The sequence below is a fragment of the Toxotes jaculatrix genome, chromosome 10 (genome assembly GCF_017976425.1).
Source record: "Toxotes jaculatrix isolate fToxJac2 chromosome 10, fToxJac2.pri, whole genome shotgun sequence".
In the NCBI taxonomy this organism is placed as follows: domain Eukaryota; kingdom Metazoa; phylum Chordata; class Actinopteri; family Toxotidae; genus Toxotes; species Toxotes jaculatrix.
The window spans coordinates 26,108,669-26,118,195 of record NC_054403.1 but is presented as its reverse complement, the minus strand read 5'-3'; positions in this window follow the sequence as shown (position 1 = coordinate 26,118,195).

The following is a 9,527-nucleotide window of genomic DNA, read 5'->3' as shown; positions in this document are numbered from 1 at the left end:
TTTTTACAAAGCATAAAGATGTATTGTGCTGTGGGTGCCAGAGACGTGCTGGCAAAATGTAAAGTGTCTCTCACTGCTAAATATTCAGGTTTTAAAATTTTAACCCCTGAGAATGAAATATTATTAACTTTGCTCCACAGTGAATTTGAACTTTGTTTAGAATATTTACTTCTAATATTTGACATCAGTGTAAACCCAGCTGTGAACGCCTCATTATTCTCCAGAGCACACAGCTCAGCTGCTGATTGATCTACACAGAAATGATTGTGATTGAAGGATTAGAATTCAAAATGTTGACCTGTTTGTGAATAAAATTGTGAGAACAGGCTGTTTGAAATGGTTCTGAACATAACAGCTACTGCAATTTTAAAAATGTAATTATTTTCCCAAACATTTCCTAATAATACCCCAAATTTTTAATAACTGGATTTGGGCTCGATTGGTTTCGATCATTAGCAAGTTACTTCGATCAGTCTGATCAGTGAGCTGCGTTTGGCCTTGAATGTCTCTGTTTGGTCTTGGACGACCAGTCAAGGTGCTGTGTTATGCATTTCCAACAGATACTCACCAAAAATGACCCATGGATGCACAAGCAGACATGAGCTCGTCCGTGATGAAATGTGTGAGAGTAAGAGTTTGCTTTTTGTCCCACAAGATGTGATTCCAGTTTTGAGTCAGTGAATTAATTATGCCTCTGAAATGCACAAACAAAAACAAAAATATGATTTTTTTTTTCCTATTTCAGTACTTTATAAATAAAGTGTGTTTGATAATTGACGTGGTGAAATGTTCAGCTGTGATTCATTTCATACATCGTCAGTATGCTTTAAGTATCTATACATATTTTGAAAAACAATATCACAGTGGTATAACCAGCCACAGTGATATAAACCCCCAAAAAAGAAACAGAGACATAAAGAGAAGATGTGCAGACAGACAACGTGAAGTTGGAGGAGCAGTCAGCCCGCACATAGAGTCAATTCAATTAGGAAGAGAAAATCCTTCCTGATGAAAGTTTAATGTGGTTACAGATTGAGGACAGCTCTCTGACTGTTCCTTGTCTCTGACAGCGACAACCTGTCAAAGGGACAGACACAGAATGACAGCACAACAGGCCAACTTAAAGTTAAGCCACAGCATGTATTTTTCACTCTCATTAAAGCTCCTACATGTAGGATTTTTAAAACTTAAATTTATTATTATATTTCTCTGGTTTCTGTACAAAATTCAACTGAATCCCTAAAATCTTGGACATGTTGAGGACATGTTTGTGTCCTCCCTCATTTTTGTGCTGTGAAGCAACTCAGTACATTTCCTTCCAGATTGTACATGGTGGCAGTTGCAGTAGAAGCCAATTTCCAGCTGTTGTTGCAAGGTTGAAAAATCCCTTTAACTTGGCTTCACCTGTTTGTGTCAATCTGGAACAAACAGGTAAAATCAATAACTGACTCCGACCTTTTACAACCCCGGACATTTTCTGCTCAGAGGCCACGTCACTGTGGACACAAAAGTTTATGCCCCTGGAGGATTGTTGTGCGTATAGTTGTGTTGTGCTTCCAGACTTGGTTCACATACTTGACCCTATTTGTTCTGTTGTTTAGTAGCAGGAGTTGTAACTTTAAGTTTGTTTCTCTGACCCCAAACTTCAGATTAATTGCACCGAAAGCATCCATGGCAACACTGTACCATATCTAGCCCACACGCTGTTTTTGTTTATATGGCGAGACACAGAACAAAGAAAGAAAAAGAAAAAACAGCAGGTAGGTGGCTTGTCATAATAAAGCAGCACCTTCAAAGAAGGTGGATTTCTCATCTGAGAAAAATGCACTTTTGAAAGGGTTTATGATAATGCAGACTTTCACTAAAAACAAAGTGTGTCTTTATAACATAACATTTACTGGTTATAATGTACTGTCTGCTTCTGTCTAATTACATTTCTCTCCATCTTTTTATGTAAAGGTAACTTGAAATCCTAATGGGAACGTGCTTAAGTACACTGAATGATGTAGCTAAGAAACCATAATGATAAAGAGGATGGGGGAAAAGGGGGGAGAGCAATTATGCACAAACAAAAACCACAGAGACCAATTTACAGTGTAGCAGCTTTCATGCTTCACCAAACACACCAGACTCTCAAAAAGCAGCTTCAAGTGTGATGATAGTGACTCGAACAGCCTTAAAACTTGTTTGCGATCACCGAGAGCTCAGAGGCTAAGCACATGCGTGTTTACAGCCCGTCTGTGTTGCTGTCCGTTTGACACATTTACAGATGTGTGCATACTCCTTTGTGTCTCTCACACACAGTGTACGTCTGCAGCTAATTTCTTGATCCGATTGTGTGTTTTTCTCATAACTAAGGTGGTTGGCTTAGTTGAGTGCAAAGGCTGGAAACAGGTACAGGTAGAGGGGGTTTTGTTAGTTTTGGACAGAGCCAGGCCAGCTGTCTCCCCATTTCCAGTCTCTGTGCTGATCTGTTGGCTGCTGGCTGTAGCAGTGGACAGATATATGGTATCAGCATTCTCATCTAACTCTAGGCAAGAAAAAGAGATAAACGTATTACCCAAAACACCAAACCATTCCTTTAACATCTCAATTACTTTGACTGTTATCTGACCATTCTTAAGCTGATTAGTTAAAGAAAGAGAGAAGGCAGAGTTCCTTAAGTCTTAGTCGGGACGACAGCAAGACAACACAGTGAAACACAGATTGAGGCAGGCAGAAACAGAGAGAGATTAGTCTACCAGAGTAAACTGCAGCAAATTAGTTTTGGAAATGATCATCATCTCTGTCTGGGCCAAATGTGATTGCTTATTCACAGCAGGTTTGTAGAGGATGAAATCAATTAAGACTTGGTATTTGATTGCCAATCTGTTTTGGTGGAATCATTCACGGGCAGCCAGACAGTGAAGCTGAATTCAAACCTGTAGGGATTCATTAAACTGCGGAAGACTTGTCTGATTAGATTGTGGCTGAGAGACAAAATAAAAAGCGGAATTCATAATGCTGAGTGATGAGCAATGAGCTGGACAAGAGGTACATGTTAGGTTGAGTGGCAGAGCCACAGCCTAGATTACTACTGATTTCCATCTTTGTTTTTAGTTGGATGGTAGTGGGTGGTGGTGGGACATCTTCTAGTTGAAGCTCAGCTGCAATGCTGTTCAATGGTAGGTGCTCATAGACTATGTTGAAAGGATAAATGGGGTTAAAATTATGTTTAGCTCATGTAAAATAAAATGTATTGGGCCTTGGGCAAAGCTATTGGAGGTTTTGATCCTTTTCATCAGATGACAGACCTCAGGGGTGAATCTGTGCAGTGTGTTGTTGTTAAATGGCCTCGGTCTTTCATCATGTTTCCACCTGCAGTTGCCTTTGCAGACCCTGCCCTTCCCCACCTGTCCAGCAGCTGTCACTAGAGAACTTTTCCACTTCAGCTGTAACCTGAAAAACCTGATCCCAACAGCTGTTTCCATTGGCTCTGCAGTGCATGTAGCCCTCAGTTTGCACTCTTCCCTGTCTAGTTTGCCTTTCAACCGTAATCCTCCAGCTGTTTTCTGTGTGTATGACCTGCTGCCTGCCTCATTGTACTGTTGCTCGTTTGAACTGATGTCCTATTGTCCAGCTAGCTTGTTGTTTGACCAAGTAAAGACTGTTTTACCATTCACATCCGTCTCTGTGTAGGTTCAGATTCTGTGTTCAGCTGTTACATCAGTAGCAAAGGTTCCCACAAGCAATAATAGACTATTACTATAATACTTTATTCTTAATGGTGTTTGGCTGAGTTGTGAAAGCCTGAGTTAGAGTTAGATATAAAAATAGAATGTAACCAAAGATTCAAGCAGATTTCTAATAGACAAACTGTAAACGCATTTCAGGGAAATCCAAACATTCTTTGAGACACGGTTTCATCCTCCTTAATAAAACATCTCCTGGAAATGGCCTCCACAGCTTCACATGTGAGCTAAAAGCAGAAGTAATCTTCATTCTTTGCTTCACATTCTCTGCTAATCCATCAGCCAGACTGACGGCAGGCCATTATTCCTTCACCCCGCATGAAGTCTTTTCATTTCTAGCCCAATATGTTAAATGGATTTTCACTCACAATGTCCATTTGCAGTCCCCTCTGTAATTGTTCTGGTTTGAGGAGGCAGGGAAAAATTAATAATACATATTAAGGAGAAAAAAAACAGAATCTCGCCAGTGTTCCTTGGCCTGCATGGCTGACATTTAAGGTCCGGTGGCTGTGACTGGCAGACAAGGAAAACAAAGGCACAAAGCACCTTGTGGTGTGCTAATAGAATAAATATTAAAGAAATGGCAGAATAAAGTCACACGCTTCTCTGTCTGATGGTGACATATCCTGCTTGATCACAGCAAGAATAGTGTGGGGGTGTGCAAAGGTCTCGGCAGAGCTTCAGGTTGAGTTGAGGGACAACAGGTCAGAAAACAGAACCTATTAAGAACAATTCAGTCCGTCATTAAAGTCCAAGCTGTAACTTCTGTACTTCTGTCTCCCTCCTCTCATTCTCTGCAAACTCAAATTTATCGTATTTTCTTCCATAGCTCTCCGACAATAGAGTGAAAAAAGAAGTCAATGTGATTCTGACTCTCAGTCAGTTTCCTTTGTGATTGGCTTCCGGGTGGGGCAAGCAATATATTTACATCCAAGCACATCAGTTTTCATTTTCTCAAACAAAGAACCTCCAGGGTGTAAAACTGAGTCTGTTTGTGTTTTGAATCTGCCTGTGGCAGTTGTCAGATAAGTGTAACCCCCCCACACATCATTAATCACCTCCCTCCACTCCTCAAATACTCTTGTGTTTGTGGAAGCCACCTGATACCTGCCCTTCACTTTTTGGCTCCTGTTGTGTGTCCAGAAAGCAAAAAGACAGTGAACACTGAAACTGGGAAAACGATTTTCGAGAATGATTTTAACATTTATATTTTGATTTAGGAGACTTCAGTATCTCATATTCTTTCAGCCTGAATAATAAATGGACAACATTCCCCTAACAGCTTTTTCAGCTAATGAGTCATGTTTTAAATCACTGTTAAAACAACAAATTTATTGTCCATAGATTCTTGCTTTTATGTTCGGACCATAGACTAAGGTTATGTTTTGAAGGAACTGTAGGAAGATATCTGGGTTTGTGATATTTGACCAACAGCAGTTTTATCCAATGATCATTTTCACTACTGCTGGACCAAACTCTGCCAAGATTAATCAGGAATTTTCAGAAAATGAGAAAAGGACACATCCTCCTTTCTCAGGTCAAAAATTGTGTATTAATTCTTTAGATGGTAGGCTGTGAAAAAAAAGATATGATTTTATTTTATATTGTTGAATATACACACATTACACATACACACAAAATATTTTAAACACTGTGGAAAATGTCCTGTTAATGTCTGGACACATTGCCTTCCACTGATGAAACGAGTTTAGACTCTGAATGGAGGCATAAACATGGAGAAATCAGCGCACGGTTTTTACAGGTGCAGAGAAAAACAAACGTCCCGCCCACGAGGCGTCTGATTGGACGAGCATCGACCAATGGCCTGGCTGAAGTGACGTTCACCAATCAATTCAAACCACTTGTCCGCAGTGATCAGACCGCTCGTTCAACAGACGTTACTTTCCTGCAGTGCAGTTTTTTTGCGGTAAGAAAGTTTGAGCAGTGATTTAAATTAGTGTTTGATTCATATTTCAGTGGAGTTGGTCATGAAACGTGAGCTCAAATGCGTCTGTATGAATAAACTCAGAAAGTAGAATAAACCGTTTACCCAGAAAATGGTGTAATAAGCATCAAGCTGTAGAACAGCCACTGAAATATGGAGAGACTATTGTTTAAATGTTAAATGGAACTTTTAATATTTGTGTTGCTATGGAGGTAACAACATGGATGTATAGCTTTAAATTTATTTAGAGCTGATGGACGTGCAGATCACGTATATATTGCGTCCGTCGGTCCAAGACCAGTTCTGGACATTTACAGGACGTGCAAACTAGGTCCGATATTTGAACATCTAACCACGACCCCACTAGGACGTCAATATGCAGTTCAACATTTGAATGTCGGACTAGGTAACTTTTTTGGACATCACGTGGACGTCTAAGACAGGTGCAGGAAATTGACACTATAAATGAATGTAATTTTTTAAATGACAAATATCAACATTGTTGTTATCAACATGATTAATGAATACTAATATAGTTTGTGTTTAAACGTTACTTATTTATTTATTTAAATTTTGTTTATGTTTTTATTCATTTGGAAATGAAACTTGTTGGAAAATAGGCTTCAGAAAATAATTTCATGGTTTACGGAGACTTGATTTTATAACTTATGATTTCCAACCAGTCAACGGCACTCTGATTGGCTGAGGCAGCACGTCGTCATAACCCAACCAGTAAACGGCACTCTCATTGGCTGAGGCAGCACGTCGTCATAACCCAACCAGTAAACGGCACTCTGATTGGCCGAGGCAAAACGCCAAGCTTTTGGCGCAATTCGGCCAGTTTCATCTCAACTGTGGAAGCAGGTGGCTGTTCGGCTCTGTTCAGCGTACATCAAAAACCGTCGTTTTCCGCTGAGTTGAAAGTAAGTTGGTCATGTTTGTTCATTTTAAGTTCATTTACGTATTTATAGCGTTAGCTGCTCTAGCTTTGTTGTTTTAAGCTACCTAAACCTGCTGTGGCTACAATCGACATTGCATGTCATCCCATTAGCTAACGTTAGCTAAACATTGGCCGTAGTTAAAATGGAATTTGACTTACTTTTGAAAACGACCGTGACTAAAAATATTTACGTTAGTCGAAGCTTTAATGTGAACAAGCATTGCTCAGTCACTGCTCACTAACCAGAGCTAACCTGGTAGTTAGCTCTGGTTAGTGAGCAGTGACCAGAGCTAACCTGGTTGTTAGCTTAAGCTGCTTTCGCTAAGCTAGCGAAAAGAACAAGCTGCGAACTTTACATCTAGCGGCTCCTTCATGGCAGGGAACATGCTTTTTACATGCTAGACAGCCACGGTGTGTGTTTCATTCTTTTCAGTTGGAAGGCAGGCAGGTGGTGATGTAGATGTATTAATCCAGTATCGGTAGTGGATGCACAGGCAACATATTTTTGCTTACAAATATGAGGACTTGGTGTACGTGTGCTGTCTTTAAAGGTTAAAAATAAGATTTAAAGTTCATAACTTAAGTGTTAAAAAGTATAAAAATGTAAAATGTGTATTTTCCTTTGGTTCATGAAAGTTGTATCAGAGTGAGTCTTCTGTACTTTTATTAGTTTTTGGAAACGGCGACAGAGTGAGCGCTCTTTCTGTTAATATTCCAATTCGCATCTTTGCCGCTCCGCTCCGTAGGTCGGTAACATAGAGATGGGCTCGTAAAGTTGGTTTATGTGGTTGCGCACGTTTTAGCCAGGGAACGTACGGTCTGTAAGTATTGTGTGTGCAGTTTTCACAGTGGTGTGTTTATTGTGTTGTGTTGTTAGCATTGTTTGGTGGAGTTTGTTTGCTAGTCGCATCACATTTTACGTAATGTCCTGTTGTTTAAGATATTTGTGTATTTATGTAGTCACCATATTTGTGCGTTAGGGTACGCGTGGTGAGAGCAGTACAGTATGACTGCAGATTTCCTTCGCATATTTATATTAATTTGTCTTTTTCTACTGGTGCAGATGGAGTCATGAAATTTGATGACACAGCCACAGAGGACTTCATAAGGATGCATGCACCGCAAAGAAGTGGAGGATACACAGCAGTCACTCAGGGCTGATTATCCATTGTGGAGAATGTTGTCACAGCTTTTGTACATTGCCTTCTTTTCTGTATTCAGTATGATTGGTTCTGGTTGGATTTTACCTCAGAACACATTGTTTAGTACTAATTTTTATTGTTTTAAATTTCTGTTGTATATTTGTTGTGATACAGACCCAAGCAAGGTGGGCTGTTTAATTTTTTTGATTATTTCTATATTTATTTTCATTTTTCTATTACTGGTAGTTGTTGGTTATCACTTTCATTTAGTTTTGGTAGACAGTCGAAAGTAAAGCATGTTGGCTTCACTGAAGCAATGTCCACATGAAAATTCATTCATGTTTTTACTGTTATTTGGCAGGAAATTCAACAGAAGTCAAAAGCTTTATTAGTGACATGTTTGTGCCAGTGATTAACAAAAATAAAAATGGAAATAAATGAGTGTGGATTGAATTGTGATTTATTGTAAACCTCTGTGTATAACTGTAGTCCCATGTGTAAAAAGGTGGAGGACCCGTTTCCTGTACCAGTTAATTTTCCTGTAGCTTCGTTGGCTCAGCAGCAGGTTTAAACTGGAAATGCTTCACACCTTTGTATGCGTTTTCAGTTGTCACCTGCTGCTGAGACAATCAAATGAAGCTATAGGAAAATGAATTGGAACAGTTGCCACCTTCTGAAATGGGACTACAGTTAAGATGTAGAAGTCTAGAAGCAGTAAAAAAAAAACAATGTCTAAAATGAGTTTTGATGTAGAAAAGACATCCACAACGACCACATTTGGACTACAATTAGCCCGTATTCAGAGGTCCTGTGGACGTCAATGCTGGACGTTCGGTAGATGTCGGGAAAAAGACGTCATCTGGCATCACAATGCACCTTCAGGGGACCAAAATTGGACGTGCAAAAACGACGTTGAAAAGACGTTTGGACGTGTCTTTGCGCAGTGGAGAACTATATGTTTTGCTTGTTGTCGTCTGCATTTTGTTCACAGCAAAGTCTTTGAACGTGATAAACCAAGTTATCAGCTGCTTTCTGCCTGTCTGTGCGCACCTCCTACACTTGCAGTGTGACGTGTTGTCAGGAAAATGAAGAGTCGAATCACTGCACACTTTTTCATAACATGGTTTTTAATATCTGGGCTTGAAGGATATCCCCCAGCAATTCTCAAATCAAAAGGCTAAAGTCCAAGTGTTGCTAATCTTTTATTGATTCTGTCAAATCTAAAGTAATTAGATTCCTGACTCATGTCTAACTTGAGCACAAGTCATGTAGTCCATACCTTGACTGAAGTTGTATTCAAAAAGGTGTCACATTTGAGCAATGCAAGCTACGTTGCATATAATAAATCTCAAGGCATAGTCATTTCCTGTGATGACATGTCCCATTTGACTAAAAAGACAAATCCTTTCTCTCTGCAGGAATTCTAAAGAGAAATGCTGCAGTGTTTGAGGCACTCTGAGAAGCGCTCATGGACGACCTGCGGTGCAGGGATTTCAGAAAGTTCTGGTATGTTTTCTCTGTTTTATTTTGTAATGACAGAACAGAAAACACTGCAGCTCGGAAAGATTAAGGAAGAGGGCTGTTTATTTCTGTTAAATGAAATCAAATGGTCTCGCTGAGAGTTGACCAGTATGATACTTTGTGGTGCAAACAGGATTTGACAACATGCTGATGATATAGTTTGCACTCAGTGGCCTTGAAAATAGAAAGATCTGTCCAATATGTCATAGCTCTGTTGCTTTGTTTTAGATATTTGTGCATGTGTGTAT